Consider the following 15,783-nt stretch of genomic DNA (forward strand, 5'->3'; position numbering starts at 1 on the left):
ATTAATTGTTGAGGCACCCAACACTCTCTGAGTAAAAAAAAAAGTGACCTCAGACAGTCCCCTAAAGAATTTTAATGAATGGTGAAGTTTTGAGCCCCGTTGCATTGCCAGCTGCATTATTAAGAAATATATTAACTGAATGTCCTTTCCTGTAAAGGACAAATATAAATCTATCTATTAAAAGAATTTATTAGATTTTCCGAGGCAGCGTTCCATCAAGCCTGAACTAGAATCTGTTCATGGCTGTGGTTAGAGTAACTACCTGCAATTTTAAAAGAAACAATCAGTTCTTTATTGTGAATAGTTTAATCACCGTATAAACATATCATAGCCTGAAAAATATTATTGTTGAAATCCTTAACCAATTTCAGTGGCATTCCTACAGCCCTTGGATTTTAACTCGTGTTGCCTGGCTTTTAAAGGAAGAGCTGGAACCTTGAGCAGACAGTAAGAAGCTGGAGGAACTCAATGGGCCAGAAAGTATCCATGGATGGAAATGGATCAAGGGTTCAGTAAAGGTTCCCAACCCAAAATAAGGTGTTTAATAAAGGATCTCAACCCAAAACATGGATTGACCATTTCTACCCATGGACACTGCCTGATCCACTGAGTCCCTCTAGCATCTCATTGTTCATTTAGAAGGGAGGCAGCCACTTTGAATAAGTGTTTAGTCGTTTCATTCAGAGGTGTAGGTTAATTGGGTGTAAATTGGGCGGCACAGGCTCGTGGCTGAAATGGCCTGTTACTGTGCTGTATGTCTGTCAACATTTAAAATATTTCAATTGTTTTTAGGAAAACAAATAAAACTACAGATAGATCATAGCAGTACAGTACAGGCCCTTCAGCCCACATTATTGTGCTGACCTATGTAGACCATCTCCACAACAATCTAATCCTTTCCTAATTCACACCCACAACCCTCTATTTTTCTTACACCCATGTGTTCATTTGAGTCTTTCAAATGTCCCCATTGTACCAGCCTCCACCACCACCCCCAGCACTGCATTCCATTCACCCACCACTATCTGTATTTTAAAAAAAAAACCTCTGACATCCCCCCTAAAGTTCCCTCTTAAACAGATGTTGGAGTATTGAACAAAAACAGAAATGCTGGAAGAACTCAACCGGTCAAGCAGCATGTATGAAAAGAGAAATCAGTTAATGTTTAGGGTTGAAAATCTTTCATTGACCTAAATATTCACTAGTTTCTCTTTCCACAGATGCTGCTTGACTGCTTGTGTCTTTTCTGTTTTAATTATATTTATTAATTTATGTATTCTTGATTTATATTAATTATTTTTTAAAATAAAAATGATAATCTTTATTTTTTTTATTGTTTGACTGTATTAGTTTTACAGGAATATTCAAACTTTCAGAATTATTCAATATTTAGCAAATGAATAAGCCTAACTCACCCAAGTGTCAACAGGCAGGACTTGAAGGAAAATGCACCTTGTTTATATTACTGGGGTTTTGTGGCCAAAGACCATGCTTCTTAAGAACAAAATACCTTTTAGGAACAAGGCTCCTCTGCAAGCAAGTTTAAGGTGCTGGGTGTTAGTGTGGGTCAGCATTGACCAGAAATTCTATCATTCAGAAGTATTCCAAAATAACCAAAAAATTAATCAAATTATTGAACCATTTGAAAACCTATAAAATGTGTTTTTAAAAAAAAAAAAATTAAAAAAAATCAAAAGAATGGGAATGTTTGAAAATATTTACAAGATTCAAGTAATCTCCAAGCAATAAAATGCAAGATTCCATCTCGGGTCCAACCCTAGTGTAAGTTATTTGAGCAAATTGTAATTGCTGAAGATGTATTGCAGATCAGTGCTTCCACCATAGCGGCTGCATACCAGCAAGTTCAACCCTTCGGCTGATCGTGCCTGCTGGCTGAGAAATCCTTCACCTGCTGGCATTTATCGGAGGAAATTCTGGCATATGGCTGCCCTTTTAATAACAGGTGTTGTGATTTCTTTACTTTTAATATTACAAATGACAGTACATTGCAAGATTTTGCACAATACAGCGGTTCAGACTGATGGACGGCTGCACCTATTTAGTGATAGATACTTTCTCATGGACTATTATTGCACAGCATTTGCAGTGGAATATGGCTTCGAACATTTATTCTGAGCATACTTCTGCAAGGCTTGCATTAAAGTTGATATTTGTTCCAAAAAAAACTTTAGTCTACTTACATTAACAATAATAACACAATATTATTTTCATTTGTTACTTTAGTATCATAACAGAGGTTAATCCCAAGATTTATCATTGGAACAGTAGCTCTTTATGGTTAATAGTTAATATTTTGAATAGATAGATATGAACCAATATAAGTGCAACACTACAGTTTACAAAATATATGTTGAATTCTTCTTCTTCTTTTCTTTGGCTTGGCTTCGCGGACGAAGATTTATGGAGGGGGTAAATGTCCACGTCAGCTGCAGGCTCGTTTGTGGCTGACAAGTCCGATGCGGGATAGGCAGACACGGTTGCAGCGGTTGCAGGGGAAAATTGGTTGGTTGGGGTTGGGTGTTGGGTTTTTCCTCCTTTGCCTTTTGTCAGTGAGATGGGCTCTGTGGTCTTCTTCAAAGGAGGTTGCTGCCCGCCGAACTGTGAGGTGCCAAGATGCACGGTTTGAGGCGATATCAGCCCACTGGTGGTCGTCAATGGGGCAAGCACCAGGAGTTTTCTTTAGGCAGTCCTTGTACCTTTTCTTTGGTGCACCTCTGTCACGGTGGCCAGTGGAGAGCTCGCCATATAACACGATCTTGGGAAGGCGATGGTCCTCCATTCTGGAGACGTGACCCACCCAGCGCAGCTGGATCTTCAGCAGCGTGGACTCGATGCTGTCGACCTCTGCCATCTCGAGTACTTCGACGTTAGGGATGAAAGTGCTCCAATGAATGTTGAGGATGGAGCGGAGACAACGCTGGTGGAAGCGTTCTAGGAGCCGTAGGTGATGCCGGTAGAGGACCCATGATTCGGAGCCGAACAGGAGTGTGGGTATGACAACGGCTCTGTATACGCTTATCTTTGTGAGGTTTTTCAGTTGGTTGTTTTTCCAGACTCTTTTGTGTAGTCTTCCAAAGGCACTATTTGCCTTGGCGAGTCTGTTGTCTATCTCGTTGTCGATCCTTGCATCTGATGAAATGGTGCAGCCGAGATAGGTAAACTGGTTGACCGTTTTGAGTTTTGTGTGCCCGATGGAACATCTGTGTCAATCCTCGCATATCTAAAAAAAAATATTATGCAAAGGGATAATATTACTGTTCGTTTGCACTCCTGCTTGGAGTTCCTCTCAAACTGGGATTTAACTTGTGGGTTCTTACAGAAGAATAGGAAATTATTTTTTTTCCCCTGACAATATTCTGTCAGATCCAACTTCTTACAAAGATAACAGGTTGCGAATATAAATGTTAGTGGTCCTGATGTCAGCAGGTTCCTTTGGGAACCATGGTTTGGAGCAATCACAGTGAATTACTAGCTGATGCAGCCTTTGTGTAAGTAACACCTAACTCTCTGGAGGCCATGCAATTCCAACATGACCGGCTGCATGTTAGTTTTGCTCCTGGGGCAGCTCAGATGTTTCATTAGGTAAATGGTTCTCTCCTCTGACTTCAACCAGTCGAGTCTCTCAGATGAATAATGTATAGAAAGCAGGAGAGTGCACAAGGTGGGATCACATCAATTCTCGTGCTCTGATCATTGCATTTTGCTTTGGTTTTAATGCCTGTAAATCTGGATAGTTTTGGAACTTACCTTTGCATTAACTTCATTACACTAAAATCTAACTCTTAAAGGTCACATTCCACATCATTCCAAGGTACTCTTCACTAAGTACTCCTCAGTCAGATTTCCCAAACTGATTTCTACTGTAAATGGCTACTTCATTCTGAACACTGAGAGCAGCAACGTTCTTGCATGGTGCAATAGTTTTACTTGTCTTGAATTTAGTGTTTGTAATGTGCACTTGGCGCAGATCTGCTATGCCTTTGATGCACAATGGTGACCACTAGGTGTGTGCTGTGAATACAGCCGTACATCGACTTGCGTCTGGGTTACATTCTGGAAGTGTGGACGTAAATCGATTAGGGCATATGTTGATCATTATAAGTGAAATATACAGTACAACATGCATATTTACCTAAACCTCTATATTGTACCTACACATGTCTAAATACCACAGTTAGTCGAATGCAAATGCTGTACAGTACCTATAAAAATATACATACACAGGTAATAATAGTAATAAAACTGAATGTGTCCTGCACTTTCCATGACTGGTGATGAAGTGTTATATCACGTGAAGGCAGATGCAGAGTGTGGGGACTGCACAGTACTCTTTTAATGTCTTTGGCTTGGCTTCGCGGACGAAGATTTATGGAGGGGGTAAAAAGTCCACGTCAGCTGCAGGCTCGTTTGTGGCTGACAAGTCCGATGCGGGACAGGCAGACACGATTGCAGCGGTTGCAGGGGAAAATTGGTTGGTTGGGGTTGGGTGTTGGGTTTTTCCTCCTTTGCCTTTTGTCAGTGAGGTGGGCTCTGCGGTCTTCTTCAAAGGAGGTTGCTGCCCGCCAAATTGTGAGGCGCCAAGATGCACGGTTTGAGGCGTTATCAGCCCACTGGCGGTGGTCAATGTGGCAGGCACCAAGAGATTTCTTTAGGCAGTCCTTGTACCTTTTCTTTGGTGCACCTCTGTCACGGTGGCCAGTGGAGAGCTCGCCATATAACACGATCTTGGGAAGGCGATGGTCCTCCATTCTGGAGACGTGACCCATCCAGCGCAGCTGGATCTTCAGCAGCGTGGACTCGATGCTGTCGACCTCTGCCATCTCGAGTACTTCGACGTTAGGGATGTAAGCGCTCCAATGGATGTTGAGGATGGAGTGGAGAGAACACGGTACAGCATTATCTTCAACAAAATCAATAAAACAAAAGAATTCACTGAACACTTGCTTTTAATTTTATAGGCTAGCTTTTTATATTATTTTTCAACTGTATCTTCGTTGACATCATTGCGATATTCCTTGTAATAAAGAAACCTTTTCTGTTAAAACAACTATACTTTATGAGCTAAAGAACTCATGACTGCATGCAGGCATCCATCTTCAATCCAACTGAGGTGCAACAGACTAGTCTCTGACTCCTTCTAGTGGTCAAGGAGTATCACTAGCAATCTATCCCGACAACCAGGGTCACTTCACCTAAGGGACCTGTCTGAGGCTCTTCTGTGGGAGGAGATGTATTTTTTTTCCAGGAAGATATCTAATGTGGTTTGCTTGGTTTGCCTCTTTATTTTCATCATAAATTAGCAAGCAATTACATAATTTATTTTCTTCTCTACTAAAAGGTAACGATCTGCATTGGGATCCGTCTTCTGCCCGTTTCAGTGCACTATTAAAGGTCGAAAACATTTCTGCTAGACCTTTCACAGTGAATCTTTTTGACGGCTTCTTTTTCTTCTTCTTCTTCCTTTTCTCTTGATGCTTCTTCGGCAGCATGCTGCTCTCCCAGTTCAAGCAACTCTTCATTTGTCAATTCCTCAGGAATAGTTTCTATCAGCTGTCTTGTATCTTCATCACCCACACCAAGTTGCAAGTTGTTTGCCAGCTCAACAGTTGCTCTGTTTATCAACTTGGGTAATTTTCATTCGATTCTTTAAGATTGTGGTTACAGTTGAGGGAGACCATCCCTAGTCACGCATTGTAATATTTACAGTTTTACCACTTTCATATTCCTTTATCACCTTTAGCTTCTCTTCCAAATTGATGGCACACCTTTTCTTCCTTGATTCTGCTAGAGGCTTGCTTTGGGGGCATTTAGGGGCCATGATGCGCTGAATATTTTTGATTAACATTTAGTCAACGAGATAACATGCATGCAAGAGACTGCATGGAATATGATTTGATGCCAGATGATGGTGTCTTGTATGCTACTGAGATGAGAAAAATGTTATAGAGTACAGTGTGTTTTTATCCTAGTAAATAGAGCATACATTAATGTAATAAGACAATAACAATAAAAAGTTATGCATACAGTATATTACAGATTTCAATTACATATGTGCGCTGTACCATTATACAGCTTGCCGCGCCATCGCTGTTTTGTCTTTTGACCCCACTTGTCAACTGTGTGATGTGTGACTTCATAATCTGCTAAAGCCCACTAACATCAGCCCGAGGCATAAATTTTTTTAAAGCCCTTATGTTCACCTTGGAATTTGCGATTGGATGTTACTCGATCAGGTGTAAGTCGAGGTATGGCTGTATAGTGTATGCCTGATGTTACTTGTATAATCCCTGTACTTTTCAAATTGATGTAGTACATAAAGGAAAAGATTCATGAGTTGACTTTGTTACTAAATAGTAATGATATAAAAGTAAATATTATTATTATGAAAAAACTCATGAAACCCCACACCAGCCCCCCCACCCCCCCACACCCAAAAGCATATAGCCCTGCAAAGCGTAGTGGATCCAGCCCAGGACATCAGGGCAAAACCATCCTCACCATTGAGAATATCTACGGGGAATGCTGCTGTCGGAGAGCAACAGCGATCATCAAGGATCTACACCACCCAGCACTCACTCCGTTCTCGCTACTACCATCAGGAAAAAAGATATTGGTGCCACAAGATTCACACCACCAGGTTCAGGAATGGCTGCTACTCTCCACCATCAAACCCTGCAACAACAAACTCTATCAGGGACTCATTCAAGTACTGTTTCTTTTGCATGTATTGTTTTTTTTTTAATTCTCTGAATTGCAGTCAGTTTGTACATATTTCTTCATTTGTTTACATGTATATGTTGAGTATAGATTTTTTTGGTCTATCAATAAATGGTAATTTCTGCCTCACCTGCAGGAAAAAGAACCTCTGGGTTTCATGTGATGACATGTAAGTCCTCTGACAATCAATCTGAAATCTAAATCTGAAAAATACTGGAGGGAGAAGCTGAATTATGATTCTTGATCAATAACATTTTAAATCTAGAGAAATGATTAGTCTTGCTTCCCCTCCACAGACACTACCTGACCTATTATGTGCTTCCTGCATCTTCTGTTTTATTTCAGATTTCCTGCATCTGCTCTACATATTTAAACAGACATTCCCCGGGACACGAACGTTCGGGTTACGAACATAACGCTACCTCATGAATGCTAAATAAGAACCGTAAGTAGCTGTTCCACCTTACATACAAATTTGGCTTACACAGACCTGGGGTCTGCCTGTACCCACACTCATTAAAAATAAAGCACTTTTAGGTCTTTTGAGGCCACAATCTAAATGTAGGTTTAAAACAAAAATATGATTTGTGAAGTTTGTGCTCTTTGTGGTGAGGGGTTGTTGTTGGAAGAGAAATTAAATATTTTCTCCTTTTCCACCAGTGTGGGCAACCATTTCCCAGTGTTGGAAGGTTCAGAATAAAGTTTTCTTGACAATGCCCCAACAATGTGGCTCAACCTGATCTCTGAAGGGCCCTATGCACACACGCTGCTGAATGCTTCCATTTTCTACACCAGCCCTGTTGTGGTCTCTCCAAGGAAGCCCGCCAACTCCACATCTTTCTGAAAATAAACTACACAAGCCATATGATGTCTTATTAGCGAGACAGTGGATTCACACAGGGGCATGAATAATATTAAACGCAAAGTCCTTGCCAGTATCACTAACAGATTACACAGAAGAAATAGGGATCAACTGGGCTGGTGAGAGAGAGAGAGAGAGAGAGAGAGAGAGAGAGAGGGAGAGGGAGAGGGAGAGATGGAGATAGATAGAGATAGATACATATATATATATATACAATCAGATGTCAATAGACCTGACATTTACTGGCCTTCAGCTTCACCGGTGTAAATCTAGAGTGGACAGGAGGTCTGGCTGTCAGCTATGTAAATCTGTGATACTGTCCAACATCTCAATTCCAAGAGGCAATATTTGTGCCTTTCAAATATTGCAAGGGCTTTTGTCTGACCTACCAATGAGTTGGTAACAAAAGTGGGGGCTGGTGCTCTGAGATGAATGCGGGCTGTTAGATAAATGGTGGTGAAGGCCCTCCGAAGCAGTTTTCTTTTTACATACAGCTGTGGTGATTCTTCCCTCCTTTTCTTAGTTTCATCATATGCCAGACCCATGAAGAAGGGGGCCACACAGGACTGTGATCTCACATGATAGTGTCTAGCTTCAATCTCTCTTTCCCACCACTCCATAAGAACTTGTGGCATCCACAACAGGTTTCCAACTTCATTGTGCAAATGTACAGAAGAAACAATCCACTGGTTGAAGTGAAAACACAATGCTGAAGAAACTCGAAAGGGCAAACAGTATTTGACCAGCTGAGTATCTCCAGCATTGCGGTTTGATGAGAAACAATCCACTACAGTGCAACACATGATCCTCATGTCCCACATCAACCTCTTCTTTTTCATCCGACAAGAGTAAAGTCAATAGAAGTTGTGGCGTTAATCTTTACATAGCATATAAAAGGATAAAGGGGATTGGATCATGGATAAAATGTCAAAGGCTGCTCAGATATTGGCTGTCATTTCATTGATCTGGTTAAACCTGTCTGACATTGTTAGCATACCAAGAGTCTTAATGGCTGTTTAAAGCGATTTCTACTGATACCGTTCAAAGGCAATGTGGCAGCACACATTTATAATGAGTCCTTAGTGGCAGAGTATACACTATGCAATTGCTCATTTTTCCCCACACAAGAGACAATTACTGTAATGCATGTTACATGCACAAGTGACAATGCGAGCATGCTTGTCAGACTGTAGTAGGGGTGTCTAAATTACGGCCCCTGAGCCAGATGCGTTCCTTTGCTCATTTTTAAGTGGCCCAGGGTGAATTTTAAAAATTAACTTAAATATGACCCATTAAAACATAGTTTTGAGGTGAAACACATAATTGCAGTGAACTGGCCCCACTTGTTACACTCAAGTGGCGGGGCAGCTGCGGCAAAGATGAGTTTGCGGAATCGTCTCTTCTGGGACAGACTGGAAGAGCGCGTACACGCTCATGTCATTGTGACACGAGCACCGGTGCATAAGGGGCGGAACGGAGTCGTGCTTTAAGGCTGCAGGCGAGATTCAAATAAAAATCAGTTAGTTGTGATAACTGAGCACACAGCCTGCCGCTTCAGTCTCTGCGCTGCACACACTCACAACCCGCTACATTGGTGATCCCGATGAGCCTCCACATCCTGAAGGCTCGACACAATGGAACAAGCAGTTGTAGGCACCGTTGTGTTGAAGCTGCCGACTTTCCCGACGAACAGGCCCCGCACTTGGTTTGGCCCAGTTCCAGATCAAACAGGAAACCTCCCATTCGATGAGATACTTCTACGTCTTCAGCTTGCTCGACCAGGAAGCTGCCTCATGAGTAGATGACCTCATTCAGATGCTGCCAGAGGAAGGTAAATACATGGCTCTGAAAAATCTCCTCATTAGCACATACGACCTCTCACTATGTGAGTGAGCACCCAAGCTCATGCACTTGGATGTCCTGGGTGACAGAGCCCCCTTGGCCCTCATGGACGAAATGCTCACGCTGGCAGAAGGGCACAAACCCTGCGTCATGTTTGAGCAAGTGTTTCTTGAACAGATTCCCAAGGACATCAGGCTCCTGTTGGCCAACAATGATTTCAGTGACCCATGCAAGGTTGCAGCGCATGCAGATGTCCTCTACTGCTTGAAACGTGAGGCAGTAGATTCATTAACTGCGCCTCATGGCCATCACCAAGGACAATGCCCAAGTCCAGCCTGCTACATGAGCAGGCCGCGACCCACCAGAAAACAAAGTGGTTCGATCGTGTTTTTATCACCAATGTTGTGGGCATCTGCCTGCAAGTGCCGCCAGCCATGTTAATTCCCAGAAATTGACGCAGTCAGCCTCCATTAGTGGCTGCAGTGGCTGGTCAACAAAATAGCCTTGTCCATGTCTTCGACAGCATTTCAGGCCGCAGGTTCCTCATGGTCACGGGGGTGGAGATAAGCATCATCCTCCTCTGGCGCTCAAAACACACACAGAGCCCCAAGACCCTGCTCTTCGAGCCGCAAAGAACACCGCCATTCGAACCTTCAGCAAACGGCGGATTCCTGTATGTTTTGGCAACAACACTTTCAAATGGTCCTTTACGCTCACTTCAGTGGACAAACCCCTGCTCGGCGTGTATTTCCTAGGGGCGCACTCTCTGCTCGTTGACCTCCAGGGCAGACAGCTAGTCAACGCAGAGACTTTTTCCACACAATGCCCCTTGCCAAGTCCAATGAAACATCCATGCAGCTTGCTTCCATCCACCCACCTCCTGGTGGACTATCCCTCATTCTGCACCCACAGTTCATGGCACCCATGCCCAAACATGGCATCCAACACCACATTGCTACCACTGGCCCACCATTGCATTCACATGCATTCAACACCTGGCACCAGACAAACTCACCCTCGCAAAGGCAGTTTCAGCACATGGAGGAAGTGGGCATGATTCTTTGGTCAGATAACCCATGGGCCTCACCCTTACACTTGGTGCCTAAGTCTAATGGCAGCTGGAGGCCCTGCAGTGATTACAGACGACTCAAAGACGCAATGACTCCAGACCGCTACCCAATTCCCCATATCCAGGATTTCACAGCAAATCTTCATGGCACAAAACTCTTCTCCAAGGTCGACCTGATTCAGGGATACTAGAAAATGCCTGTGCATGCAGATGATGTCCTGAAGACTGCGATCATCGCACCTTTCAGCCTTTTTGAGTTCCTAAGCATGCAGTTTGGGTTGAAAAAACACAGTGCAGACCTTTCAGCGCCTCATGGACGTGGTCGGAAGGGACTTGCCTTTCCTCTTCATATACCTCGACGATCTGGTAGCCAGCACCATGCCTGAGGAGCACATTGAAGCATCTCCACCAGCTTTTCACTCGCCTCATACAGAGTGGCCTCATGATCTACCTGGAGAAGTGCCAGTTCGGCCTCATGAAGATAGAAGACAGAATTACCCCAGTGGGAGCAACCCCATTGTCAGTCAAAATCGAAGCCAACCGGAAGTTCATCAGGCTGACAACGCTGAAAGGACTTCAAGAATTCATGGGCATGGTGAATTTCTGCAACAGATTCATCCCTGCAGCTGCCAAGATTATGCGCCCACTTTTCATTTTGATGTCAAGTTCATTGAGAGAGCTTGAATGGACAGAGAAGGCTCACAGCACATTCGAACAGACTAAGGAGGCACTATCCAACACGATGTTGCTGGTACACCCACATATGGATGTATTGATGGCCCTCACAGTGGACGCTTCCAACACCATCGTGGACACTGTACTGGAGCAGTTCATGAATGACTCATGGCAAACTCTTGCTTTCTTCAGTAGACACCTGTAGCCGCCCAACTTAAAGTACAGCGTATTCAATAGGGAGCTGCTCGCCCTCTAACTGGTTGTCTGTCGCTTCCGTTACTTCCTAGAAGGGCATCCATTCACTGTCTACACCAATCACAAGCCACCAACTTTCACTTTTTTGAAGTCCTCATGTCCATAGTCTGCCTGACAACAAAGACATTTATCTTACAGCTCTGAATTCACCACCACTATCCGACACTTGTTTGGAAAACACAATGTGGTTGCAGACGCACTCTCCAGATCACAGGGAATAGACTACTGTGATCTGGCTCGTGCACAGCTAGATGTCCCAGAGACACTCAGCTACTGAATGGCAATCACGGGTTTGCAACTACAAGATGTCCCGCTGGATGCTGACGATACAATGCTCCTCTGCGATGTTTCCACAAGCCAGCTCTGCCCTCTCATCCCCACCCAATGGAGGAGGACAGTTTTTGACAAGATCCATTGGTTGTCGCACCCCTGCGCAAGGGCTTTCCTCTTTGCTAAAGAAGGCCAGCGGGCGCCACTGTCCATTGAGCCACTGCTCGAGTACGCCCCCTCCTGCCGTGGCTGAGTCATCCAGAGAGAGTGCTGTGTGTGTCTCCGGGCATGGATGCACCAATAGAGTTGCGTTGGCGAGGGCCTCCTTTGTTGCAGCAAAAGCGGTGTCTGCCTCCTCTGACTGGGTCAGGATTTTCTCCTTAGTGGTGATCAACACGAACAGCGGTCGCATGGTGTGGGCGGTGCCAGGGATGAACCGATGATAAAAATTCACCATCCCCACAAACTCCTGCAGGCCCTTGAGGGTGGTTGGCTTGGGGAACCGCTGGATGGCTTCAACCTTCTCTGGCGACGGGTCAGCACCTGCTGCCGAGATGGTGTGCCCCAGGAACTGCAGCGACTGCTTGCCGAACTGGCACTTGGCCACGTTGACCGTGAGGCCAAACTCCACCAGTCAGGCAAACAGGGTACAGAGGTGAGCCTTGTGCTCTTCGCGGTTGCGGCTGGCCATAAGGATATTGTCCAGGTAGATAAACACAAAATCCAAGTCCCTACCCATTGCAGCCATGAAGCACTGAAAAGTCTGGGCCACATTCATGAGGCCAAAAGACATACGCATGAATTAAAAGAGGCCAAAGGGGGTTATGATCATCGTCTGCCAATGTCCTTGGGGTGGACCAGGATCTGATGATACCCCCACACCAGATCGACCTTGGAGAAAACTTGTGCGCCGTGGAGGTTGGCTGAGAAGTCTTGAATGTGTCGAACCGGGTACCTGTCCGGTGTGGTCGCATCATTCAAATGCCGGTAATCGCCACAGGGTCTCCAGCCCCTGTAGGATTTGGGGACTGTGTGGAGAGGGGATGCCCAGGCACTGTCCGAGCGATGGATGATCCCCAACTCCTGAAGCTGGGAAAACTCCTCCTTTGCCAGCAGCAGCTTCTCGGGTGGAAGTCGTCTGGGCTTGGCGTGCAGCAGTGGGACCTGCGTGGAGATATGGTGGTATATCCCGTGCTGGGGTAAGGTGGCACTGAATCGTGGTTGAAGGATGGCGGGGAACTCATGGAGTATGTTCGAATACTCATCCCTGGAAGTGGCAATGGTGGCTACCTTGGGCCTGCAGGCATTCGTGGCATCCAGGCGAATGGAAGGAGTGATCGTTGACCAGCCTCTTGCCCTTCATGTCGACCAACAGTCTGTGTGCCCTCAGGAAGTCGGCCCCCATCAATGCAGTACCCACTGAGGCTAACACGAACTTCCAGCAGAATTTCTCTTTCCCGATCTGGATCTGCGCCCTGCAGGTACTGAAGGTCTTGATGGCGGAACCGTTGGCTGCCCACAGGGTGGGACCATGATATCAGGTGCGGTTCTCGAGGGCGGTGAGGGCAGGACGCTCAGCTCCGCTCCTGTGTCCACCAGGAAGCATCAGCAGTGGACTTGTCGGTAACGTGAAGGAGGCTGTCCACGTGGCTAGCCGTCGCAGCCATCAACGGTGGCTGGCCGGGTCATTTCCCCTGGTAGTCACACGGTTCTCGGCACTTACGAGCTTGCGCTCTCCAGTTCAGATGGTAAAAGCACCAGGTGGAAAGATGCTCCTCTGACTTGTGCTTCGTCGCGCAACCTGACTGAGGGCTGCTTCATTCTTCCTCTTGGTGTGCCAGAGTGTGTCCGCCCGGGCTGCCACTCGGCGTGGATCTGTGAAGTCCTCATTTGCCAGGAGTAGTTGGATGTCCCCGGGCATCTGCTCGAGGAAAATCTGACGGAATAGGAAACAAGGTTTGTGACACTCCACCAGCGTCAGCATCTTGTCCATTAGGGCGGATGATGTGTGGTCCTCAAGCCCATTGAGGTGCAGGAGCCTGGAGGCAAGCTGCTGAGGGGAGAGGCCGAAAGTGCCAAGGAGCAGGATATTTACCCTCAGCCGGTGGGTTGTGTATTAGATCGTCCACCCTGGCTGCCGTTTCTTCGTCCAGCATGCTCACGATGTGGTAGAACATCGTGGCGTCTGTTGAAATGTTCTTCAATTGAAACTGCGCCTCCGCCTGCTCGAACCATGTACGTGGGCGATGGGTCCAGAAGGGGAGCAGTTTGATGGGAACGGCGTTGATCTCTGCCGGATCTATATTCTTGAGACCAGAGAGGCGTCTGGGCTCAATGGGGTGACCAATGTAGTGCTGGACACGGCCAAGAAAGACTCAGCCACCACATTGAAAGTCTTGAATTACTGGTTTTATTCAAATTCAACGTGCGCTCTTTTAAGGGCAGCATGAGCTCAGTCACCTCGTGCATTGTGACATCATAATCACTGCCCCAGGCACGCGCTGGGCAGGAGACTTGAGGCAGGGACAAAAACCTGACAGCGCCATCTTCTCATGGCTGCCCAGCCTCGTGGCGTTACACGCAGAGCTGGTTTGCCATGAGAGAGTGCGCTACCATAACCTCAGTTAAAAAACGGCTACCTCAGATGATTGAGCATAGCAGAATCAGAAAGACAGAAAATAACAAGGGAGTGTTGAAAATTTCAGACACAGTGGTAAAATTAATACTTTTTCACAGATGTCAAGGGGATGCATGTTTGTTTGATTTGCAAGGAATCTGTTAACTTTCGTAGCCTATCTACAGATTTTCACATCACATCATAATCACTTGGGCCACGAATTGTATTTACTGAGAGTTGTGGAGGAATGTTGGAGACGGCCTTGTCCCTTTCTTGATCTGTTCTTATTTTGCACATAGCTTTTTATTTTGCAATGGTTTCTGACTGAGAGTTTTATTGTATTCATTTAAATTAAATGTAAGAGCATTAGAGACAGAAATGCCTCTTGTAATATGTGAGCACATCAATAAACTACTGTAATGTCAAAAGTTAAGCTGTTCATAGCACCATATAGTTATTTTGATAGAAAATTAATTTTCCATGGCACAGGGATTTTCTGGTCTGAAAGCGCTGTAATTTTTTTTTTTGCAGTGTAACTGGTTGAAAACTGCCAGGCGTAATCTTGTTTGGCTCGTGACTCCTTATATTTTTCTGTTTGTGGCCCACAACCAAAAAGGTTTGGCCACCCTGGCCTACAGCATAGTAAGGTTTGCTTTAAACTCACATACATGGGCGTGATGTGAACAGGCACACATTGTTGCCCATTTGGAATGAAATTTTGAGAAGGGGCTTTGCAAACTTCCTAATAAAGAATATTATCAAGGCTAACTGCACTGGCCATTCACCCAAGACTGAGAAGCTGGAGGACCTCAGTGGGTCAGGCAGCATCCATGGATAGAAATGGTCAGTTAACAGCTGATCTGAAACGTTTTCTAACCATGCCTGACCTGCTAATAAGTTCCTCCGGCAGCTCATTTCTTTTGATCGATTCCAGCAACTGCAGTTTTAGTGTTTCTTCTTTCTTCTGGTCATTCACCTGGATATAGCCATCAAGATTTTAGGAGAAATGGAAATTCTTTGGTGATCATCAGTCCCTATACACAGTGGTGCAGCGAACGGAGCCACTACTTCGCAGCTCCAGTAACCCAGGAATGAATCGTGACCTCCAGTGCCATCGGTGTAGAGTTTCCACATTCTCCCTGTGACTGCTAGGACTTTCCTGGGTGCTCTGATTTCCTCCTATATTCTGGAGATATTGAGGTTGACAGGTTAATTGGACACTGCAAATTGCTCCTGGTATAGGTAACTCAATGGATCTGTGGGGAATACAGGGAGAATAGAATGGGATTAGTGTAGCATAATTTGATGCTTGTTGAATTTTGTGGACTCAGGAGGCTGAAGAACCTGGTTCTGACCTGCATGATCCCATGTCTCTGTGACACACTGCGTATCCTAGCTACTGCAACTATCAGAAAATCACCGGTCATAATACTCACTGGATAAGAAAACCCTGAT

This window comes from Narcine bancroftii, chromosome 3, assembly GCF_036971445.1.
Source record: "Narcine bancroftii isolate sNarBan1 chromosome 3, sNarBan1.hap1, whole genome shotgun sequence".
Taxonomy (NCBI): Eukaryota; Metazoa; Chordata; class Chondrichthyes; order Torpediniformes; family Narcinidae; genus Narcine; species Narcine bancroftii.